The 26,123-nt window shown below is 37.6% G+C and overlaps 1 protein-coding gene across 5 annotated transcripts in view; it reads left to right on the forward strand.

The window, feature by feature from the left end:
* TENM1 (teneurin transmembrane protein 1) overlaps window positions 1–26,123 on the forward strand; it is a 3,105,198-nt gene that overhangs the window by 1,176,725 nt on the left and 1,902,350 nt on the right. For 4 of the 5 annotated variants that reach the window (XM_074277949.1, XM_074277947.1, XM_074277946.1 and 1 more), the window contains exon 9: window positions 12,534–12,673. The exons of the other annotated variant lie outside the window; for it this stretch is intronic. The gene's annotated coding sequence lies outside the window, so the exon portion shown is untranslated. The remainder of the gene's footprint in view (window positions 1–12,533; window positions 12,674–26,123) is intronic. 5 annotated transcript variants of the gene reach the window in all.

Consider the following 26,123-nt stretch of genomic DNA (forward strand, 5'->3'; position numbering starts at 1 on the left):
AGTAAACCTATTTCGAAAGTGAATCAGAAAATTAAAACCTATCAGGGTGTTCAACCCCAAGTGGAATTCTGTGCCCAACTATTTTGAAACCATCTGAGTTGAAACATTTGGATTGTTCAAACACATTGCCTAGATCTATATTTACACATATAATAAAGGTCAAAATGGTAAGTTATTATCAGATGTCATTTTATTTGAACAGCCAGAGGAGAGCCTCTTTGTCTTATTGAGCCTTTTTGCTAATTTGCTTTCCTGAACATGGAGCTTAGATGAAGCAATGTTACATAATTCTAACTACGGCAAAAGGGAGCTAAAGACCGGGTGTTGCCATGTAGGGGAACTTCTGGCTTGGGGTGGCTTCCCTCTTTGATGATATTCTGTGAATTCTTGTGGTTCTACTGAACCACAATGTTCATGTTATCTTCACTTGTATTCTGCAAAACCAAGTGTTCTATACAATGTAAATAAGGATTATGCAGAAGGTTTCAGTACTTCCAATATTTCTCCCTCTAAAATATAAAATGATGCATGTAGCATATTATAGCATATTACGTGTTAAAACACGTGCTACCCTTCCATCTACATTGGCCATCTCACCATCTGCTTTCCACCACTGACTTTTTCCTCTCCATCTGGACTGACACTCTCTATACTGAGTCTTCCAGAATCCCTGTTTCCTCTTCCCAGGAGAATCACTACACTCTTTCCCCAAACAACTTGATAGGTATCTGTCTGTAAAGGAGCCCAGTTAATCTACTTTAATTACTGGCTGATCCTAGACCCTTCACAATTAATCTAGCCCTCACCCAAGATGTCTTACTATTTGCCTACCAGGATACACATATCCCCTTCTCCACCCTTTCTACCTGTCCTAGAACAACATTCCCTTTCCTTGTCACAATTCCTTAAATACACGTCATGGTGCACTAGTGGGATGTATGCTTCTTGAGGGCAGGGACTGTCTCTTTGAAAAATTCTTTTCATCCCCAGCTTTTAGTGACATAACATATTATTTTTGTGACATAACAGCAAGCATTTAATGCATGCTCTTTCATTCATTCATGATAACTGCACCAACTTTTCATTATGAAATTTGGTTTAGGATTGCACACTTAGGATCATACTTTTAAAATTTTTTTCAATAGTATTTTATTTTTCCAATTACATGTAAAGATAGTTTTTAGCATTCATTTTTGTAAGATTTTAAATTGTAATTTTGTTTTTCCTCCTTCCATTAGTTTTCCCCTCCCCAAGACAAGCAGTCTGGTATAGGTTTTATATATATATATATATATATACATATGTGTGTGTATGTGTATATATATGTGTGTGTATATTATATATATATATATATATATATACATATGTGTGTGTATGTGTATATATATGTGTGTGTATATTATATATATATATATATCATTTTAAACATATTTTCATATTCACTGCATTATGAAAGAAAAATCAGCACAAAAAGGAAAAACCATGAGACAAGAAGCAGCAAACAACAAAAGGCAAAAATAGTATGCATCAGTTTATTCAGTCTCCATAGTTCTCTCTCTGGATGCAGATGGTATTTTATATCTCAGGTTTTATAACCCTAGTTTACTGAATTGTCTTGGATCACTGTATTACTTAGAAAAGCTAAGTCCATCTTAGTGGATCATGCAAGGATGATTAAAGGGCATTGAGTTTGTGCCATAGGAGGATTGATTAAAATAACTGGGAATCCTTAGCCAAGAAAGAAGAAGACTCAGTGTGAGGTTGGGGGTGGAAAGGGAATGGGATGATAGCTGTTCTCAGGTGTTACGTAGTCCATGTACCATGAGAGAAAATTTATCGTTGTTCTGTGTAGAGGGAGAAACTTTGAAGAGTTATACTTGAAACAAGGTGTTAACTCAGTGGAATTGATGATATATACTCAGTACTTAGCATGGTGAGGTCATGGTTCTCTAGTTCACACATACTCAGTATGCTGTCATGATGTAATTACAACAAAGTATATAAGGGCTGAGAAGGACTGGAAGACATACATTCTATCTTTGACAAGCCTTGTGGCTCTCCTGCCTCCTGCACTAAGATCAATTTGGTCGCAAGAACCTCCAGAAAGCTAGTCCGAGCATTACAATTCTCTTTGCCCCAGATTGCAGAAATAGAAGCAAGGGATGAAATTGCAATGAGGCTAGTTTAGGCTTGATGTCAAGAGATACTTCCCAATCAACATGGAATGGACTGCCTTGTGAGTGAGAGCATCAAAGTCCTATTATAAAGTTTTCCAAACCTGCTATGGTAATGGTAGCCAACTCCTCTGAGCAATCTCTTGCTAAACTCTACCCATCCTGGGCTAAATTTAGCAAACTAAATGTTTACTTTTGTACCTTGCAGCAGGATAACAAGGCAAAGGAAAATAGTCTCTGCCAACAAGATAGAGATTTCCTTTAAAAAGAATAAATATTAAACAAATATAAGGAAAATGAAGGCAAAAGTCTTCCTCCTTCATTTAATTGTAAGGTAGCTTAGTTAGGAGAAGCAGTCTAGCAAAAAGAAAAGAAAAAAACACTGACTTTTCTTTGGGTAATCAATAATCTTTTCAGAAAGATTCCATTGCTTACATGCTCTCTGCGCATTTTAAGAATGTGCCTGCATTTTAAATTTGACTGAGAATTTTCTTCATAGCTTGGACTATCCCTGCACAGCTTTGATTATCCTTCACCCTCAGATTCAATCATCAACTTCAGTGTCTCCCTGTTGCCTACCAAATAATGGCCATATCTTTAGCCTAGTATTCTTATGACCTGACCCCAGTCAACTTTTCCAAGCTAACCTCCCAGTATTCTGCTTCCTACTCCAGCCATACTAAACCACTCACCATTCCTCAAATGTATCCTCTTGATGTCTGACTTCTGGGCTAGGCTCCTGTCTTTATTTCTAGCCTTCACTGTACATCTCACTTCTTTTTTGGCCTTCTGAGCATTTGCTCACATTTAGTATCATTCGATAGTCCATGTACTTAATCCATTCATTGTTTTAAGATCTAATGATGGGGGCAGTGGAGAGAGCACCAGCTCTGAAGTTAGGAAAACCTGAGTTCAAATGTGGCCTCTGACACTTAACACTTCTTAGCTGTGTGAGCCTAGGCAAGTCACTTAACCCCAGTTGCCTTAGCAAAAAAAAATGTAATGATGTTTTTAAGATATAATACTTCCACAGTTAAATTCAGCTAGTTCATTTCAGTTTCAAAATAATAAATCTGATTTTTAGAAGAGTATGACTATCTAAAGATTTAGCTCTTCACAGGTCATTAATTTTAAGGCTCTTTAAAAAAAATCTCTTTTGTTTTAAAGATTTGGCAGCGTCTGATTTTTCAGTGTTACAAAAAATAATTGAACTTTGAGAACATGGGCATCCCCATCTTGGTACCTGTCCAAGATTTCAGTCAGGAAAGATGACAGAGAAATGTGTTGAGCCCATGAGATCCTTGAGCCCTTTGAATAGCTCATAAAACAATGTTGTGTTGTATGTTGTTTTGCAATGGCTAGAGCATCCATAAACACAGATTAGTGCATATGAACTGGGAGAGAAAGCAAGCATTCATTTTCGAATACATCTTCCCTTGTATACTTTACATTGGGGTGGATAAGAAGACAATGGAAAACAGGCCCTGCCTACAAGATGTGTAGTCTTACCTGGGAGGGATACCAAATTACAGAATCTCTGAGATCTCTTCCAAATCTGAGCTTCTTTATTTCTGGATCTTTTCCCAATACCTGGACAAGAATCACTCCTAATATATGTTTGTCAGGCTGTATCTGAAAGCCTCTAGTGAGGATGAATATGATCCCTCATGAGGGAACCCAATCCACATGAGCAGAGTTTTCATGGTGAGGAAATTTCCCTTGATATGAGGGGAAATTTGCCTTTTTGAAGCTTTTACTCATTAGTTGTCTGGGGCCAAACAACAGAAGTCTCATCCTGCTTCTGTATGGTATCTCTTCAGATAGTTCAAGAAAGCTTGAGATAACAACCCATTTACTTCACCTGATCCTCATATGGAATCTTTTCCCTGCCTTCCGTCATCTTGGCCATTTGCTTTTAGAAATTCTATTATATCTATCCAAGGCAGCTAAGTGGTACTATGGATGGAGTGCTGGCCATGGAGTCACTTAGATTTGAGTTTATATCCAGGCCTAGACATCTACTAGCAATGTGACCCTGAGTAAATTACTTAACCTCTGTCTGCCTTAGTTTCTTCAGTGTTCAAATGGAGACGATAATAGTAGTATCTACCTCCCAGGGTTATTGTGAAAGCAAGTTATGCTTGTCTGTCTTTATGTACCACTTTGGGCCTGTTATATAGATGGCATAAGTTACCTGTAAGTTTTAACCAGTTTTCATTAGTTTGGGTGGAGGACATTAATAGATAGGCTAAAGCTGCTTATAAACCATAGGAAATACTGACATTTATATAATTTTTTTTTAAAGTTTTATCACCTACTTTGGTGGCTGTTTTCTCAATTAGAAAGTGACTGCTTCAGTATACTGAATGGTACCCTAGGAATCCTTCTCAGGGAAGATGAATAAGAAGAAAATCAAATAATTGGAGAGCTAATTTGTCATAAAAATATGATATGTATATTTGCATACATTATAGATAAGTCACTATAGCCTTATGATAATATGAAATATTTTTACAGATACTTGTAAATCTTTCCATTTTGGAAGTTTCCTTTTGAAATTTTGCTATTTACTCCCATTTAGTATACCTATTCCCTTTAAGTCTTGTTTTCACCTTTTAAAGCAGTCTTATGTTGTGTGATTATTGACTGGCAGAAATGAGTTTATTCATTTCGTATTTAATGAATTTCCATAAAAAGTCTAGAAACTTGCTAGACCTTCAAACTTGGTGTTGTGTGGTTTGTATTGTATGCCACATAAATAAGGTGGGACCTCAAGGGCAGTTACATGGTGCAGTGGATAGAGCACCAGCCCTGAAGTCGGGAAGACCTGAGTTCAAATCTCTTCTCAGCAGACACTTAACACTTCTTAGCTGTGTAACCTTGGCAAGTCACTTAACCCCAATTGCCTCAGAAAAAAAAAAAGATGGGACCTCCAACCCACAAATCCAGTGGTCTTGCCTGCATCCATCATAGATGTCCACTGTGGAAGGACTCAAGCAAAAAGCTGGCTTCCCACTTCTTAGGGGAGTTGTAGAGGAAATCTTTGTTCATCCTGGATATGGACAAAATGGCCCCTGAAGACCCTTCCACCTCTGTGATTTTTCTGATCTTGCATCTGTTCAGTTCTGGATTGTAAACCAGATGTCCCCTCAACCAGTCGTCTTTTATGATAAGCTCAAGCCTGAGTGACTGAAACTTAGTCCCTCTTCCCTAATTTGCACATTCTTCTTTAGGCTGCATGGATAATGGAGTACTTTTTGCACTTAAGTTGTCATCATTTTGATCAGATTTAAAAGTTTTAGTACACTGCCAACTTTCATGACCTATCTCTAGTGGTTAAAGAAATATTACAGCTCATTACAACTATTCTAATGAAATCTTATTTAGGTATTCCTTTTTGTATGAGTGACTATGAAAATTCCAACTTTCAAAAGAGAGATAATTTCTCTCTTTCAGTAACCTCTGACCCTTCATAAAGCTGCAAGAGCTAAAAAATTCAAAATATTCTCATCTGCTCTAGTGAATTAACGAGCTAGAATTTCTGTTCTGACTAAAACACCTGTGTCTCCTGACTACATCCTCTACAGTTATTGTTATCTCAACATTAAGCATCTGCAGGCTGTCTGGGGAATAAATACATCTACTCATTATTTTTGCTGCAGAAATAGGAGCTTCACTTCTAAAGTAGGACCGGGTCCTCTTACCTTTTTGATTTGTCACTGAAAAGATGCATATTCATTTCCGCAAGAGAAAAGCAATCATGAATGCAATATTTCAATCTCTGGAAAGGAGGATGGGCGGGCAAGATCTTGAACTTAATTTCCAGAGTCCCTTAATGCTATGTTTGCTCTTAGACATGCTCAGCCCATCCTGCTCCATGAGCTGTAGGAGTTGATCCAGATGATAGCTGACATTTATACAGCACTCTAGAGTTTACAGAATGCTTTACACACATTGTCTCATTTGGACCACAACAGCCCTGGGAGGGAAGGGAAACATTGTCTGTAACATAAGGGGTTGGATCGAATGACCTCTGGGGTCCCGTCCCATTCAAACATTGGTTCTGAGAGGCTGTTACTCCCTGATAACATCTTGCAGTTTGGGACATCATCCCGGGATATGTGCTCACTCTTTAAGGTACCTCCAATTGCAGTATTCATTTCAAGATGATGTAAGAATATGATTCTCTCTATTGTTGAAAAAGCACGTTGAGGAGAAAATAGAATCTTAGTATTCTTGATGGAATAAATCATATGTTGAATAACAACTTGTAGAATAAGTGGTCATTGAAGTAATAATGTTTTGTTAATTAAGAAAAGATGAATTAAAAATAAAAACTACACTGCTCAAGTGGCACGATATTAACTTCCTTTTAGTGTAAGAATTCCATCACTTAATTAGTTTCTGGGGCCATTTCATACAAGCCTGTTATTTTAGAGGAGAGGAAAATAAGGAGAAGTGCCTTTTCTCAGGTCACATAGATAGCAAACTGCAGATCTGAGATTTGAACCCAAGTCCCTTGTCAAATTTAGCACTCTTTCCATTGAACTATATTGCCTCTTGAGTTTTCGCTTTAATTCTCTCAATACCATTAAGACATATATTCAGCCCACTGCGTAAATAAGGGAGAAGGGAAAGCACAGAACTTGCTGATTGGTCACCATTCATGAGATCAAGAATTCTAAACACTTGGAAGAACACCCAAAAAATCAAATTTCTGCAGTCAGGTTTCTCTTTCTTACTTAGCATCAATTGGTTGACATCCTGTCACCAGCCAATGAGAAGAATGAGAATGTCCCTGCTTTGGCTGACCACAGAGGAGGGTATGCTTAATTTTGCAAGCTATTTTCCTGAAGGTCTTTTAGCAAATCAGAATGGTGTTTGTTGAGACTGAGGAAGTAGTTGTATTCCCACTTCTGCGTTGTTTGGCTAGCACCCCCCTCTTGTTTGAATAGTTGGTCAGGAAAAGAAACACCCTGTTAAGGTTAGGATTGGTGTCAATCTGCTTGGGCAGCACCAATCAACAACCTGTTCTCTTTTTAATTTTGGTGCCATAACACTACATATATGCCATGAAGGGTATAGCACCCTCCAAAATCTATAAAGAAATAAGGAGGGAGGGATGGGGGGAGGGTAAAGCAAAGGGTGAGGGAAGAAGAGAAGGGAAGGATCCATGAGTGGGGGGAGGTTAAGTAATAGTAAGACAATTTAGGAATAGAATTAAAGCAAAGAGTCAGCAGGGATAGGAAAGATATGTGTGTGTGTCTGTGTGGGGGGTTATGTTGTATATGTATATATCAGTATATCCTTTCTTAACTATAGCCTGCTTCTGGGAGGTAGAGGGAGGAAAAGGGGGAAAAGAATAAAATAAAAAAGGTGATCAACAGAGAACAAAAGAAAATTTTACAAGGAAGTAAAGATGGACACTCATGAATATAATTTCTAAAAGTAACACACACACATACTTTCTTGAACTGGTAAGTAGTTGTTACATATTTTGAATACTCCCTGATGTTCTGCTGGGGACATGAAAATGTTCTCTTTTGTTTTGTTTCATTTTGTTTTGTATTCCTTTTCTGTTTTTTTTTTCTTATTCTGTTTCTTTAAATAAAATAAATTGTGGAAAAAAGTGGGGTTATCATTCTAGACTTTAGCCAGACTAACATATCCTATCTCCTCTCCTGCTTTCTCCACATTAGAATAACTTATAGAAGGAGCTCTCTTTTCTAGGGCTCAGTGACTTGACATTCTGGCTCTGCCATCAATGCCTTGTATGACAAGTCTCTTCTCTCTGGTCCCAGAGTCCCTCCTCTACAAAATGAAGGAATTAGACCACGTCTTTTTTTAAGGATCCTTACAAGCCTATGACTCAATGACTAGGCTTTAGACCTGGGATTTCATTGGTGTAGAGCAGAGCTTCTTAAAATATGGGTCATATGATGGGGTTGCAAAAAAATTGGCAACAGTCAAAAAGATCAAATATTTTGCCAAAAGTTAATTCTTTATGCAAAAATAAACAATTATATATTAGTATGCAAATTTGCTTTCATTTTTAATAAGTGGCAAACATGTATACCAACAAATTAATTTTTAACAAATTTCTATATGATTTGTTATTAATAGATGTTTGTATACCTGGTTTTATATATCTGTATACTAAGGGGTTGCATAAAAATCTCTCAGGCAAAAAGTTGTGGCAAGTGGAAAAAGTTTAAAAAGCCCTGTTAGAGAGAATTGAGCAAACTCACTCCACCCATGCAGGTTGTCACTTTCTCTGCAACTTAAGAGTCTTAGAAAGTACCTTAATAGGCACTGAAATTTGTGACTTCTTTAGTCTCCTATGCTGGTTTTTTTTTTTTTTTTTTCCATTCATGTCATGCTCATTCACTATGAATATCTTCCAAGATTCTATCCAGGGCCTCTTTTCTCTCCAAATTCTTATTTTGTCTTGTCATCTGCTCCCATGAGTTCAGTTGTTTTTTTGTTTTTTTGTTTGTTTGTTTTTTTCTCTGCAGGTGATCCCTAGATCGCTCTCTGGAGCCCTAGTCTCTCTCCTAAGCTCCAGTCCCACATCACTAACTGATTAATATGATAGTATTATCTATGTCTTGTTTACACCATTTATTGACTGTTTGAATCTGTAATTCCACATAAGAGGCTTTCTACCAGATAAAGGTATTAGACCATAAGATGTTTTAGTTGCACTCAATGAGCTACTAAGGTGAGGGTCACCCTCTTACAAAAGAATAGTTGTACAGTTTATATTTCACTTTTACATATATAGTTTGTTCTTCCCCAAACAGCTCTCTATGGTAAACAAGTATTCCTATGCCTTTGTTACAGATTTACACTCTAAGATTCCAAGAAATGGAATTTGTCGATTTGTCTAAAAGTCGTATTGATGGGGTACAGCTTCAAGAGGAAATATAGCAGTAATCCTAAGATCCCCTGACCTTAGAGAACTATTGTTTTAACAATCTGTCAGTGATTCTAAAGTCTTCTGACCTTAGGATAGTCCTACAAACATTTGACTGTCAGATAGATAATCTGCTGGTCAGTGATAACCAAATTCCTGAGACAATAGTGGAGAGAGCACCCCTCAAACCTACCTGTAAGCCATAAAATTAGCAAATAAGTAACATGAAGCTCTGGTCTCTCTTTGTCCTATAAGTTTGTCTCCTTTCTCCTGGTTCTTTGCTAAATCCTTTTGGAACTTAGTTTACTTTAATTGTCATTACAATTACAAGAGACTTTGCCTTGACTTGGAGATGAGTTCAAGCCTGCAAATTCTTTTGAGACACCTTGTAACACTGGTCTATGACCCAACCTTTTGGGACTCTCTCTCCTTTGCTTTTCATCTCCTCTTTATGTATTGTGTTCCTACTTTAGATTGTAAACTCCTCCTCTTCCCCCCCCCCCCCCCAGGCTGGGGTTAAGTGACTTGCCCAGGGTCACACAGCTAGGAAGTGTTAAGTGTCTGGTTAAGGGCTGGTGCTCTATCCACTGCGCCATCTAGCTGCCCCAGATTGTAAACTCCTTATGACCAGGAATCTCTTCCTTCTTTTCCATGTATCCCCATCATTTTACACAGTTCCTGGTATAGTGAGAGTTTAATAAATTCTCTTTATGTCTTTATCTAGCTATTTATCTGTCTGTCTGTCTCTTTGTCTCTCTGATTCTCTCTCTGAGTCCTCCTATCTTCAGTTTGAGATCACACTCACAATTAGTCGTCTTTATCATATTTTGTTTTGACCTGAATCTTAAGATCTTAAGTTAGTAAAATTTCATCTTTGTGAGGAATTCCCAAATCCTCTGTCACTGATTGAATAGTCACTGTCACTGAGAGATTAAGTAGCTTGTCCAAAGTCACACACTTTGGTAGTTGATAGTTGGTAGTTTGGAGATAGTTTAGAGTCTGGGTATTCTAGCTTCCAGCATGGCACTATAGCTAATATAGCAGCCTTTTCCCCCAGAACATGTGTGTATCTGCTCTTGAGTGACTTAGGATTTTGAAGTATCATCATTAATTGAGTGAAGTTTAATAAATGATCTATCTATCTATCTATCTATCTGTCTGTCTGTCTGTCTGTCTGTCTGTCTATCTGTCTGTCTGTCTGTCTAAATGAATGAAAAAGCATGTATGAAGTAGTCCATTTACTCCCGTTGTGGATTAACTGAAAAAACTCATTAGTTTCAGAAAGTTGCCTAGGCTATTGCGAGGTGAAATGATTTGTCCAGGGTCCCAAGGTCACTATGTGTAAGAGCTATGAGGGGAACCCAAGTTTTCTTGACACCAGGACCAGTCTGGGCCTACTATGCCACACTATCTCTCATCTGAACCTTCTGTGAGAAAAAAAAATGTTCCTTGTGTATGTCAAACGGTAATTTGTTAGCAAAGGGAAGTTTATGGCTCTGTGTTAATGCCTTGTTACCTGACTTAAACTGAATTCACCGTCATCAAAGCAAAGCATTGTTTGCTTTCAGGGAGCTGTTTGAGTGACAAATTGGCCTTGTAAGTTATAAGAGGTGGGATTTCACTGACATTCCAGCTGTTGTTTGTCAGAGGAACTTGACTTCCCTATTGTCGAAATGAAGGTATTTGTTCCCAGCTGTGTAATGGAATGGGCAAAGGATGTTTGAAATCAAGCAGTCAGAGGCAATTTATTACTGCAAGTTAAAAAAAAAAAAAGTTTTTTAAAAAATAAAAAAAAAATTCTTCTATTCATTCTGCCACACAAACACATAACCCACAGAAGCAAATTCGAACTTTCTTGCAATTCAGGGAAGTTCTCTAGTGGAGGAATAAGCCTCTTAACAAGATTGCATTTGCTATTGTGCATGTTAGAAGCTGAACAAACAGAGATTGGGCCGGGCTCTGCTCATTCATGTGCCTCCTTGAAAAAACAAATACCAGTTTAATATAAATGGAAATGAGGACAACATTAGTGGGAACACAAATCTTGATCCATTGTAACCTAATAATGAAAGCCATCCTTTTTTCCAGGCTGGATGAATGGATAAAGTCATACTTTTTTGAATCTGAAGCATCACTGTTTTAGCAAAGATTTCCTTACTTTCCTTTGGCTGCCAAGATGTCAGTGAATGTCAGCATTGATGGGAAAATTGTGAAATTGTGCTGAATGTGCCTCTCTGTTCTAAAGTACAATTAGGCATCAAACAAGAGATTTGTTCAGTTTCACAAGCCAAACAAAACTAGATTACTCCCAAGGTCTCTTCGAGCTCTTAATCGATGATACTACGAGTGAGAGCTTAATAAATGATCTATCTTTCTATCTGTCTATCTATCTAAATTAATGAAAAAGCATGTATTAAGTGTTTACTATGTACCAAGTCCGATCTTAAGCTCTAGTTATACCGAAATAAAAGCAAGAAGACCCCACCGTCATGGAACTTACATTTTCATGGTAGAAACAACACATATAGCCAGTCTTTAGGCTTCACAGGTTATTATGGAGTCTTCTGGGGGTTAAATTAACACACTCTTCCCAGTAGCAGTGGCAGTTTTGATTAAAACTCGGTCTCTGATTGGAAAGGGGATAGTGGATAGGATGGAGACAATGGATGGTGAGATGGTGGGCGAGTAAAATGAAGTGCTGCTGGACTAGCTGGCTGATTATAGCGGGCCAAGAAAGAGGCAGTCAGATACTCACATTTCCCTATTTATCCAGCCTTTGTCAAGAGAACATGGGCAATGATTGTTCTTTAATTCCTTGTTCCGTGTGACATGAGAGTATTACCAAGAGAGATGATGATCAGAAATATTCATGAATTGATGAACCGATCATTGAGAGAATCCAGATCAGCTCTAAGGGTGATGGCTCATTCTCACTCTGTGCTTTCCTAAGAGTTCTGTCCAATATGTTATCCAAATGAATGAACTTCGTAAGAACATAATTTTTATTCTTAAAACAGATTAACTTCTTGAACTGATTTCTTTTTTATATGTAAGGTACCAATATTAAGAAATCTGAATTTAAAAAGATTTTTCGTTCTGCCGTAAGTCAGGCTAACAGGCATCTTTTGAAAAGATGGAATATATTTAATAAGAGAGTTAAATACTACTGGGAATTTGAAACTCATTAAAAAAATTGAAACTAAAATGTCATGGTGAAGTAAAATTGGCAATATTTATTTATATTCTAATTCTCTCAAATGTTCTTAACATCATTGATATAGACTTTGCCTCTAAAAAAAAAAAAAGATAACAGCCTCTCTCTGCTCATTTCATGAAGGAAGGCAACAGATATTTGTTAAGCATATCCTCTGTGCTAAGTAACTTTATAAATTTTATCCTGACAATCCTGTGAGCTAAGTTCTATTATTATACCTATTTTGCAGATGCAGAAACTGAGGCAGACAGAGACTAGGTGACTTGCCAGGATCACACAGGTAGTGAATGTGTTGAGGTTGGATTTCAACTGAAGTCTTCCTGACAGCCAGCCTGGCCTTCTATTCACTGTGCCATCTAGCTGCCTCTAGTAAGTTCTAAAAATAACAATACCCCCAAATCACCATCTGACTGATACAGCAGTCTGATAATGAGTTTCTCCAGACTTCCAGTAATATGTGCATTCTGTTGCAAGGCCCTTGGAACCTTTCCAGTTTGGTAGAACTTGCCAGAAACAGTCTTTGAGTTCCTTGGGTCACCACAATCCTGTAAGAGAAGGATGTCAGGGGAGTTGAGATGCTAACTAACCGCTGAAATGACAATTGAAGTTCTCAGAGCTTTTCTCCTTCTTGGATGCACACTGGATTTACAGGTTTCTTTTTTTAAATTGTGAAACACTTTTTCATCTCTAGCTTTTAAACTTGGACTGCATTTGAAGCCACTTTGAAGTTATATCTTGTTTTTTAAATAATCTGAAAACATGTTCTCTAATATATATGCCTATTAAGTTAATTCCTAACAAAGCACAGTGTAAATATTGTTAGTCCTTTCAGAGTGCTGATGGGTAAATTAAAAATGCATCCTTTAACTCTTTAGAATCGAGCTCCCTATTTATATTTGGACTCCCCACTTCTCAAACCAGCACTGAATTAGAAATGCAGATGTTGATACTGCCTTCTTTTCACACGCTCAGCCATTAACAGAATGTCACTTTACTATCACCCAAGGACCAGAGAAGGGATCTCCTGGAGAGGCACCCGCAGCCAAACTTCTCCAGCTGCCTCTCTGCAGCTCAGAATATTTGGGAAGAAACTGAGAGTCACAAACCAAAAGGGAATTTCTCCCAAGGAATCCCAGATGATGCAGTGGTGTCCTTCCCACGTCACATTTTCCCTGCTTTCACACTAGACTCCTGCTTATTTTATGAACAATCCAGATGACCCAAAGGCTCAGAAATAGGCCAGCCTAATGAATTTTTTCCAGTCAATAACAGCCATTTGTTCCCTTTAATTTTGTTTCACATGACTTCTCTGTACAGGTCTTAGAATGGTATAAACTACACTGTGCCGGCCCCATAACTTTACTGTATCTCCTGGCTCTGATGTTCACACATTGCAACAGAAATTTACCAAAAGGTAGCCTTTATGAAAGAGATGGCAAACCTGTGCTGAGAAAGTAGTTTATGTCCTTGGAGAATATGGATGAATAGCAGAAAATATACCTTTCACTTCCTTGGAACTATCTTAATAACTAAATGGTCTTTAACTGGAATTGCATTCTCTAATTTTACACATATAGTAGAAAGTGAGTTCTTTGTTAGCAGGGGCTGTTTTGCTTTTCACATAGGAAATACTTAATAAAATTCATACGAGACGTTTAATAAAATTATTGTTTAATTATGCTAAGTTATACACTCTTCATTTATGGCCAAGATGTTAAAGAAATGAAACGGTTACCCAGAACTCAAACCAACTAAAGGGTTTATGGAGAGTCATGTTCTGGCCATGTTGAGTTTGCGATGTATTTCGGACTTCATATGAGATTTCAATAGGCAGCTGGTATTTTGGGACTGGTTCTTAGGGGGAAAAACTTGGGCTCAAAATATAGGTTGGGGTGTCATCTGCAGAGAAATGATAATTAAACCCATGGGAGCTGATGAGGTCACCTGGGAAGAGAATATAGTTAGAAAAGAGGAGCCAGGCAAGAGCTTTATGGGTTCACCCACGGCTAGAGCTTCAAGGTGGATGATGATTTGGCAAAGAACAATAAAAGGTGGTCAGACAGGTAGGAAGACAACCAAGGGACGATACTGTTACAGAAATCCAGGAAAACCATATGGAGGTGAGGCAAAAGTACATTCCAGGCAGGGAGTCAGTGCAGAGGCATGGAGATGGGTTATAACTGTATATATAATTGTATGTATGTATACTATCTCTGAGGAAAGTAGATTGATCCAAATTGTAGAGCTTTGATTGTTAGAGATAGTGGATATTTTTATAATGATAAATAAAGGGATCTGAAATCTCTTACAAAGACACCATTCTAAGCCTCTCTAAACAGTCATGAATAGACACACTCATTATAAATTATGAAAGCATTATTAAATATAAAATTCAGTTAATTTAATGCCAAAAGGGTAGAAATATTTTCTTGGAGTATTGGGGCCTACTGTTTAGGTCAACCCTAAAAAGTGATGGGACAAACATGAATTGTGTGAAATAATACTATTCCTAAATGTTTTTGCAGGTAGAAGAGAAGGAAAGTATTGTGATGGAGTGAAAAAGACAGAGCATTCAATGATGAGTTCCACTGATAGAGTAGACTGTTGACTAGGGAAGATCATGATAATATGTGGTACTGGTCCATAGGAGCATAGGAAGATTGAGGAGATGAGAACTGCATCAACCTTGTCTTCTCTTTTCAGATTTCTACTCCTTTGGCACTAAATTGACCAGATTTAAATCTACCAACCTCTCCTAATTTTGGAATTTTAGAAATACAAAAGCTGGCCTTTGAGAATTTTGACTTCTGACCTTAATGAGTTAACTTTTTTCCAGAGCCCTACTTCTGTACTTATTTAAATGAATTGAAGGTTAGTTCAAAAATCTGAAGAAGGATTATTAAGAAACTGATTAAGTCAATTAAACTGCTTGGGGATCCCTGCCTGCCGTGTTGTTGTTTGCAAGGAACCATAATAAGACAATTAGGATTAATTAAAAATCAGCCTGATTGATTAGGATATGTGAACCTGTATGTGATGTTGCCAGCTTATGCTCTGGGGCCATCAGCATGGCCTCTTTGATCAACCTTTGCTTTTGATGGTTTCAAAGCATAGTTGAGTTCATGTTAAGAAAGGGTACCTTTCCTTTTGGTTTTTCCTACTCCAGAGGTTTCCTGACTTGCTTCTGGAGGTGGAATGCTAGTAGACTCCTATGCTCCTGATTGTCTAATTTGAGTTTCTACTCTGTTAACAAGGCATGTTGACCACAAGTTTTCATTAGGATAAAGAGTAAATGTTCACACTTGGTTCAGATTGTCTACCCAAAGATGGTAAAAGAAAAAAAAAATTTTAAATCCTTTAAAACATTAGGCAAATGGATTGGTGACTTCCTTACCCAGAGGCCTTAACTCTTCTTGAAAGAATTGATTTATATGTAGTGCTCATAATGCACTAGAACGAATTGAAGGACTTAATGCTTTTCTTTAATTTGTCTTATATCACTATTGATCTTAATAAATTCTATGTCCACCAAATCCCTTCCCTGTGGAAGAATCATGGTCATCCCTTTGAAAAGTTGTGAAGTCTGTCTTTATTTTTACCCAGTTTCTACATCAGACACCTTCTCCCCATCCCAGCTTTAAGTGCCCCCCTTGGTCTGACAGGACTCCATGATTTGGTCTCTTACCCAATCTTCTGACCCTGTTTCTGTTCCAATAGACAATCCTCACTGGGCCTAACTCTCAGGGATGAAAATGAAAAGTGATAAATTGTGATCTCTTGGTATTTCAGTATTTCAATGGATCTGGGAACTCGTCAATAATGGGGACTAACTTTTATAGTACAGATGGCCCTTGATCTTCAATTCCTTTTTCAGTGCTTCTCTTGTCCCTCCTGATGTGTTAATGGAGAGTAATGGTTATAAACAGGTCCATTCTGTCCTGTTCAAATCAGTTATATCCAACTGAGACAGCTTTAAATTAGTTCATTCCAATCCTAAAAGTTTAAACAAGCTCATTGGGTGTAAGCCCACTCTACCTGGCTCAGATCAGTTCAAGCCCATTTCAAGCATTTCAGAAGGATTCAAACTGATTCTAATCAGTTCAATCCCATTTCTGACCATTCTGAAGCAGTTACAGTCATGGCTGCCGCCTTAGATTGTGCTCCGCTGTTTCCCATGAATTTTGGGTACGGCTGATCAGAGGAGATCGAATCCCTTGATTTTCCTTAAGTCATTGTGTGATTGTAAATGGGTAATTTTGGGTTCCTTGCCTTGATTTTCAGCCTGGCTGTAGTTCTCAGTTTTGGGTCCTTTAGTCACTGCCTTTATTCACTTAATATTTTCTCTGATTAACTTGTTAGTTCTTTCCCCCAGGCATAGTACCTGAGATTTTTGAGCTGAAAGAGACTTTTTTTTAATTTTATAGATGAGTAAACGGAGGCCCAGAGAAATAAAGAATCCTTGTCCAAGGTCACACCATTAATCAATAGCAGAGGAAATTTAAGATCTAGGTCTTCTGACTCCAAATAAAATGTTCTTTCCCCTATAAAACAGTTTCTAATTTTATTTGTTCACACTTTCCTCCTCTTTTCTCTATTAGCCTCCTTATATATCTAACTTGTCTGCCCTGCCCCCACAGTGATTTTTTTTCTCTCAGTAAATGCATAGGATCACACATGTATAGTAGGTGTATGCACACACATACACACACACACGCACACACACACACACACACTAACAGATAGATCTCACATTTACATTAAGTATCTGTAAGATGGTTTCTGTTTACTGTTATCCATCACAGCATACCTAGTAGGCGCTCAATAAATATTTGTTGATTCCATTTGATTTAATGACTATATGACTCTCAAGAGTGTTTTAAAATTAAATTGTTATTTCTTCCCTGAAGGTGGCCATTTCCTCCCCCCACCCTTTTTCTTTTTCATTAACAGAGAAGTGTTGATAGCAGGAGGCATAGGTTATGGGCTTATCTAGGTACTAGAAAATCTAGACCAGTTAGATTATTAGCAGAGACTCTTATATTATGTACTTATTTTTATTCCCTCAGTGACCTAATCCTGGGATAGCCCTGAAGACAATAAATGTTTAAGAAAATGGATTGGATGGATGACTCTCTGCCCCACTGCCCTGCTAAGCAATAGAAGATAGGGGAATGATCCTGGGATCTAGGAAGGCTCATATAGGGGACTAAGTGTATCAAATCAGTCAGCAGTACAACTGGGCAGGGAGCTAGGTAGGGCACTGCTGATCAAGCCCACGGCACTTCTCTTTTTTAAGAGGAAAAGGAAAAGGAAAACAGATATGAAAATCAATTCCATTTGTGCTAGGGACCTGTGTATAGGGTTTTCTGGTTCTGTTCATAAAGTTTGGATACGTGAGGAAGGAAAAAAGATGTTTGTGTAAGAGTGTACATATATGTGTGTGAATGTACATATATGAATGGGACAGGGGGAGAAGGGAAAGAGAAAAAAGAAGAGGAGGAGGGAGAGGGAGGGATAGAGAACATGACCACAAAGAAGAATGAGTAAGGGTGTTCTTGTGTGTAGACATTGATAGCTTAGACTTAGTAATACCCTGGTTTTCTTAGATGCTTTTAGAAATAATTATTTCTGAGCACCCTTTGTAGAAAAGACAGAAACTTTTACAAGCTATAGATAATGTCCAGGGCTACCGTAAGAAAAGTATGTTCTATACTCTGGCACATTTACAAATGCTGTTGAATCCAATGGAAGCTTTTTTGTGAATTTGCAAAGAAAGTGAAATCACACTGATTAGACCGGAGATGATTCATTTTCATTTATTATGCACTCCTTATGGTAATTAACAAAAGATGGGCATCAGATTTGTCAAAAAATAGGCCTTTTCCATGATGATATCACATCGATTTCCACTTGTAGTCACAACACATAAATATATATTATTCTGAAACCTTGAGCACGTTGGAGTAAAGGCATCTGAAATAAACTATGTATTGCAACAGAAGGCTCAGGAGGCTGCACGGCTCCTTCTAATAAGAATTTAATCAGCATTTGCATTTAAAAAAAAAAAAAAACTTTCTTGCTTGTTACAACATTGAACTATCTGCAAGAATGCCAAAAAGAACTGGGAATGTTGGTTGAATCTTCATCAGCTAGCCTGCCAATTGGAAAGCTCACCTCAAGTGACATCTGCAAAGTAAAAGCAAAATTAATTAGAAACCCTCACTTCTGGAAGGTAGACAAACATGTCTTTTCTTATCTCGTCTCTCTGTCAACCATCTGCCTTCTGTATGTGTACGCAGGATGTAATGAACGGCAAGCTAAAACAAAAATGCAAAGGCTTTACTATGAAGAGACAAGTTAATTAGAAACTGTTTATTTTGTTGGGATATTTTAAGGGAAATTTATTAAGACCTGCTATGGAAAAAGCAGTTACAACTGACCAAAAATAAATGATGAATGAGGGAAAAGGACTCTTATTCAACCTCATTTCTACATAGTGCAGAATTGCTTCAGTTTTTAATTACTTAGCGGATAGGACTGTGTCTTTATAATATCATCCTCCAAGTCCACAAAATTGTCGAATGACTTTTTGAGACTTTGAGTGGGCCAAGTAAAAATCCAAGCAAAACTGAATAGAAATCTCCATTTGATGTGGCCTAGAATGTCAGGATGCCTGACTTGGAAGGATCTTCAGAGACCATCCTCTCTAATAGGCATCTGATGAAGAACTGTCTCCTTCCCCCCCATATTTCCATAAATGTGGCCATCCAGCTTTTCCATAAAGATACTTGTGAGAACTGGAGGGCAGCCTTTTGGGGCTGACCATTTTCCTTTTGCACAGTTCAAGTAAGTTTCTACTTATATAACATTAAATTTCACCTCTTTGCAAGTCATATAGGCCAAGGAGACCAATTAGGATCCCTCTTCTCTTTGTTAATACTTCAGTGCTACTGAGTGACTTTTTCTGAAGCTAACCTCCCTTATTCCACCCTAATAAACAAAGTATAGATGACCCTCTTGTCTGAGATAGTCCAGAAATGGTTTGTTCTCTTTAAACATTTGATTACAATGTTAATTTTAACATTAGTAAAGCTCTAGTTATAGAGTTACTATAGATGCCATACATGGTTTAGAGTTTTCAAACATCAGGAATAAATTCCAGTTAATTTAACATAAATCTGATGAAACATAATTCATTTTTCCTTCATGGTTCTTCTCATGACTAGTTGCACTTATTTCCAGAGCTCAGTGATAATGCATTTTAACATTCAGTTCAGTATAACTTACTAGAAGTAAGGTAGAGGACACATAATGGAAAGACCACTGAACCTGTGTTCCAAAGAGCCAGAAGTCCTGGGTTCATGTCTTAGCCCTCCAATTTGTTTGCTGTGTGATCCTGAGAAAGTCCATTCCCATCTCTTGGCTTCAGTTTCTTCATTTGAAAAATGCAGGCTTTGAGCCTGATAATTTCTAAATAAAGTCCATTTCAGGTTTATTATTCCATGATTTCTGAAGTTCTGGTTATATTTAAGATATTGTCACCCATATAATTATAAAGAGCTTTGCCTTTTGTTTTTGTCTAAAGCAGTCTTTAAGAGTCTTGTTTCCCCCAGCCTTACTGCTCTCTGTCAGTCTGACCAAGCCTGTTATTAAATACCTAATCACTCCCTGCCCCATATGCCCTTTGTGTATTTCAACAGGGGTCCTCTGTGCACAAGACATGGTGCCCCACACCTAATGCTAGAAGGTTTCCTTCCTTGGATAGAGCTAGGTGATAGGGGACTTCTAGTGTTACATGGTTGCTTCAGCAGCAGCTAAACCTCTGGTGATACTGAAACCCAGGAAAAAAATACACACACGCACACACATACATACACACACACACACACACACACACACACACACACACACACACACACACACATTCTCTCTCTCTCACTCTCACTCATTTTACTCAACTCAGGCCCTTGCTAGCCCTACTTCGCTACCTGAGAATTCAGATGAGGCAGCCATGCTGCAATGTATTTGTTTTTCTTCTTCGTTTTTTAGCTCTTTTTATGTGAAATATAGGGTATTATTTTTACTGACTCCTTTTCCTCAAACCAGGAAAATGTAGGTTGTTATGAGATAACCATAGAAAAACGGTTCATGTCGTTCATTCTTAAAACTCTGCCTATATTCAGAGAGCATTCTATTTTACCTTCCCAATCTTACATTTGAAAAGAGAGGGTTTTTTTTTGTTTTGTTTTGTTTTGTTTTTTTTAATTGTTATGCTTTTTCCTGTGGCAAATGTCACCTTATTGCCTAATTGAGATCCAAACTTGCCTTGTCAGATCTAAGTATTTTACCTCTCTCAGAGTGAGTTTTAGTTTGGGGTAAATTACATTATCGATTTAGTAATTTGGTTTTAATTAGTTGTATTCACTTAATTGTTTTACTGTCTATCATGACATTTAAAAAATAGGGTTGTGACAATTTATTTCAGATGTTTGAGGTTTTAGTAGGTTACTCTTTGAAAAGAAAGTTCATTACTTCTACATGGAAACTTTTTCTAGTTACTTTTGTTTAAAAAAAAAAAACTTGCCCAGACCTATTTTCACCCAAAAGTTTCTTTGAAGAGTTCACTCACTAGGACACATATATGTAAGTAATTAGGGGAGTGGTGGTACAAATTTACTTTGCTTACTCTTCTAAACATTGAAAAGGCATCTGTGATAAAGGAACTAGACATCCATTAAACTCCTCTTGAGATTCTTTAAATGGCAGATACTCATTTCAAATATTGAAAGGTCTTAGAATGACAAGTACTAAAGCTGAATGCATAGACTCATTGAAAGACTGGATGTTAAAAGATATTGAAAACTTTTTTTTTTGTACTATAAATGTGCAGAACATCAACAAACCTTAATGTTTCCATATGTGAAGAATAATAAAAAAATCAGATATGAAGCTATCTTTATTATATACGATGGTTTTTAAAATATGTACTACATGTAATAAAAAAGGTACTGTTACTATTGCTCTGTTGGTCTCACCCCCTTTTGAGTTTTCTCTTACTCTTTTCATTGTATTTGAATATGTTTCATCAACACTTTTTTTCTTTTTTTTTTTAAATTTTGGACATCATTATAACTTTCCTTGCATCACTCTATCTTTCTGCTCACAAAGTCCTTCTTTATAAAAAATAAGTTTAGTTAAGCAAAAGAGAGTCACATCCTGGTCATGTCTATAAATGGAAGTGTTATTCTCTAGTTATAATCCACTATTTCTCTGCCCATAGGTAAGAAGCAGGTTTCATCACGATCATCATTCTTCTAGAGTTAGAAGTGGTCATTCCATTGATCAGAGTTTTTATATCTTTCATATTTTTATTGCATTTATAGTATTGTATCCATTGTTCTCCTGGTTATGCTTACTTTACTAACATCAATTCAGAGAAATCTCCACAGATATCTTCAGTTTCTCTCCCTTTGTTTCCTTTATTTGGTGTAATATAATATTTTATTATGTTTGTATGGCATAATGCTTTCAACTGTCCTTCACATGATGGGCACAGTTCTTTGCTGAGATGAAAAGTGAATACGCTAATATTTATGCATATTGGCCCTTTCCTTCTACCTTTTCCTTTTAGGGTGCATGACCAGTAGTGATATCACTGAGTCAAAAAGAATGCACAGTAACAAAATAACTGTAGAAATATGTATACATATATTGGATTGAATATATATTTTAACATATTTAACATGTATTGGACTGCCTGCCATCTAGGGGAGGGGATGGGGGAAAGGAGGGGAAAATTTGGAACAGAAGGTTTTGCAAGGATTAGTGTTGAAAAATTACCCATGCATATGTTTTGTAAATAAAAAAAGCTTTAATAAAAAAATAAAGAATACTAGAAAAAAAAGAATGTACAATTTAATTACTTTGGGTTTACCCAAACTGCTTGATTGGGGAAATTCACAGCTCTACCCATAGTACATCAGTGGGACATCCTTCTATAGCCACTCCAGTAATTGGCCTTTTGTTTTTGTTAATTTGAAGAGTAAAAGTCAGAATTTAAATGTACATTTCTCCTTTTAGTGAATCAGCCTTTTTGCATATGGATATCAGTTGCTTGTCTTTATTATTTTTAGAACTATCTATTGCTCCTATTCTTATTTATTCATAACAGTATTCTATAAATCTTTGCCTTTATCTGAAAAATTTGCTGTGAAGTTCACTGTTTCCCCTCTAATTCTAGGTTTTAATGCAAAAACTTTGCAATATTATGTAATTGAAATTGCCCATTTTCCTCTCTTTGTCTGATTTTTCCTCCTTTCAAACTAGCTTCCTAAAGGAGGAACTGTACCACTTACTTCTGTCCTCTATAGATTCATCTTCACCTCTTACTGCCTCATCTTTATCACTGTTACTAGCTGGCTAATACAGGATTGCAGTCTACTCTATCATTTTCCTTCTGTCCCCACTTCCATCTCCTTCTCTGAGAACATTAATCAAATCACCCTCCTTGTCTATGATTCTCAGATCTGTATTGTTTCCTCCATTAGAATGCAAAGTCCTTGAGCTCAGGTGTCGTTTTCCCAGTCACCGACACCATTGGCCCTTGTTTGAATCAAGAGCAATCTATGTAATTACAAAGTACTTATTAGACAGCTCCTTGTGGGTGCTCTGGAAATCAGGGTACTCCTCACATGGGAAGAGAAAAACAAGCATCACTTGTGGAGGTAGAACGAGGCTATTGGCTGCAGATACCTGAGCTTCGAGGCTGACGTAGCTGGACCAGCTAGTGGAGGGCAGGGGTTCGGAGTCAAGCAATCTGCCAAAATACAGAGGGTTTGGGGGAGTTGATGATTTGCCAGAGTCAGCATGATTTTCTAAAGCCTTAGGATTTTCATTGCATGTGCTTGTGTTCACCAAGCTGACATAGCAGCACTGACATAGCAAGGTTCTGCCAAGCCTCCTGATTTAGCAATCCTCATGGGCATGGAGAAGCAAAATCCCTCATTGCCCCTAATTAACACTTGTCAGCTTTCTCCAGATTGCATTTAGGAAATTATACATCCCTTCCAATGATACCCCAAATTCCCACTAGTGCAAAGATGCCATGGGAGAATCACAACATTGCAGAGTTAGGAAAGAGCATTTACTTCAAGTTGGGCCAGAAAGAAGTCCCCCCTATATTGTACTGGCCAAATGGTTGCCCAGCCTCTACTTAGACCCCTTCTGGGAGAGGGAAGCTACCTTCTACAGAGGCAGCTCATCTCACACAGGCTGGCTTTCATGTCGAGGAAATGTTGTCTTAACCTCTGGCCTAAATTTGCCTCTTTCCTGCTTCCTCTCATTATTCCTGGTTCTGCTGTCTGTGCTCAAACGGAGTTTAGGCCATCTTCCTCATGTCCGCTCCTGCAATACTTGATAGCTAGTGTGGCCCTCTTAATTTTTTTTTCTTTCTGGGTTAAATATTCTCACTTCCTGCCATTGCTCCTCATATATCACTAATCTGATTGCCCGCTTCTGGAAGTTGTCCAATTTATTGATGTCCTTCTTAAATCCTAGGGCTTGGGACTGAGCACACCATTATAGATTAGGGTAGAACACTGAGGACCTCTCATGTCTCCCTTCTGGGAAACTCTGTCTCCTTTATGTGGCCTGAGTTTGTGTTAGCCCATTTGATTATGATATCATCCTGCTGACTCATTGGGCCAGGTCTACCAAATCCCTCAGGTGATTTTTTTTTTCCAGAATTTCTGTCTTTAGGATTTTTAACATCAATATCCTCCCAATGATACTGAAAACCTTGGAATACAATGATTTTTGAAAGAATTAAAATTATAAATGGATTGTAGAGACACACGCGAGGAACATTATCATAACTAGTATTTATATATTTCTTTAAGATTTGCAAAGCACTGTATATGTCATCTCATTTGGTCCCTAAAACAGCCATAGGAAGTAGGTTCCTTTATGTTCCTCATTTTGCAGATGAAGAAACTGAGACTAAGATAATAATAATAATAATAATAATAATAATAATAATAATAATAAATCTTCATAAAGCTTTACAGATGAAGAAACTGAGGCAAGCAAAGGTCAAGTGACTTGCCCATCAGAGTCACCCAGATAGTTAATATCTGAGAAAGGATTAGAATTAAGGTCTTCTTGATTCCAAGTTTATTACTTTTAACTACCGTGCCACTTCATTTCAAGGTTACAACTCAGTATCCACATGATTTGCATGTAAGAAGTAGCATAAAAGTATGACTTGACAAAGATTACTCGTGAAGCAAGAATGAAAGAAGAGATTGGTAACCTGAGTAGGCTGTGCACAATCCCAAGAACGCATCAAAGGAAAATGAGAAGAAATCCAATGCGTTGTTTAGATCCCATGTGGAAGATTACTAGAAAAACACTGACAAATATATAGGCTGAAAAGGCAAAAGAACGTCCTGTATCGTTGTGCAGAGTCCTGACCCCAAAGAACACAACTCCTCCAAAGTATTATATCTTTCCTTTCTCCTTCCATTTCAGTCTCCACCCTCCCATTTCATGTCATTACAAACTCTTCCTAGCAGTTCAAGAATGAGAGAGAATTGAATTAAACTCTCTCATGTTACAGATGAGGAAACTAAGACCCAAAAAGGTAAAGTAACTTGTCCCAGATCACACTGCTTGGATGTTTCAGGTCTCTACACTCCACTACTCCATGGCCACCTCTCCTCCCATTATGAGGTATCATTTGGTTTTCTCTGTGCTTTGTTGCTGGAACTCTGTCTTCCCAGAAATCAGCTGGAGTCAGGATCACTAAATGTCTTTATTCTTGATCTTTTACAGTCAAGGTCAGGGGCTTAGGCCTAGCAACCTCACCCACACCTTCCTCCCTCAAATGCCCCCGAGAGACTGACTCAGCGTCTGCATCTCAATTCCTCCTCCTCCTACTCCTCCCACACACATCACTTCCCCTTCTTTGTCTCACCAATCAAGTCAGCACAGAACAGCTGGGGAGGGTCAACCTTCAAACAAGTTAATAGGGAACTGTCCAATTGGCAATTAGTCTCACGTGCTTCATTATCCAAGTGCATTGCTCAGTTCTAGCCCTATACACTTTGTTGTCTTCCTTCTACCCAAAAGATGCCACACAGAACAAATGGAATTGAAGAATGGACAAATATCTATTGAACTTATTCAGAACAGTAGATTCCTATAGACAGGCCACACAAAAAGCCTATATTTTTCTTTTAGTTTGGTATATACATGCTTAACACGGATGGAGACAGGATTTCTCATATTTTGTCCTGGATTTTGCAGCTAATCATTAGATCTATCTAGAAACATGTCATTCTAGAGAATTTCTCAAAGTAAGATATAGATGTTTTATCCTGTTCACCTCCCAGAAAAGACCCAGATAAACTATTTCTCTTGTGAATTTTTTCCTATCTATAAACCTCTTCAGTTGCTAGACCTTTCAATTTTTAATATTTGTTGAGTACCTCTTGAGTAAATGATAATGTTGGTGATAGCATATAGACATAGGTCCTTTTCCTCAAGGAACTCATAGTGTAATAAGTCTACATTTCCATAGCTTGTAAGCTTATAGTAAGATTCGGGATTGATTTGGCCGTGTTTACTGCCAGACTCTCTCACTTTGCCCAGATCAACTTCCATGTGTGATCATTGCCCATAGTTGTCCCGCTGTAGCTAAGTACAGCTATTGATTAGGGTTTCTGGGAGTCACTGGCATCCCTGGGGAGGGCATTTCCTGTAATTGGGAAGGTAGCATTTTACTCTATGTACTCTCTTCAGTCAACCCACCGTAGAATCA

Source organism: Sminthopsis crassicaudata, chromosome X (assembly GCF_048593235.1).
Source record: "Sminthopsis crassicaudata isolate SCR6 chromosome X, ASM4859323v1, whole genome shotgun sequence".
In the NCBI taxonomy this organism is placed as follows: domain Eukaryota; kingdom Metazoa; phylum Chordata; class Mammalia; order Dasyuromorphia; family Dasyuridae; genus Sminthopsis; species Sminthopsis crassicaudata.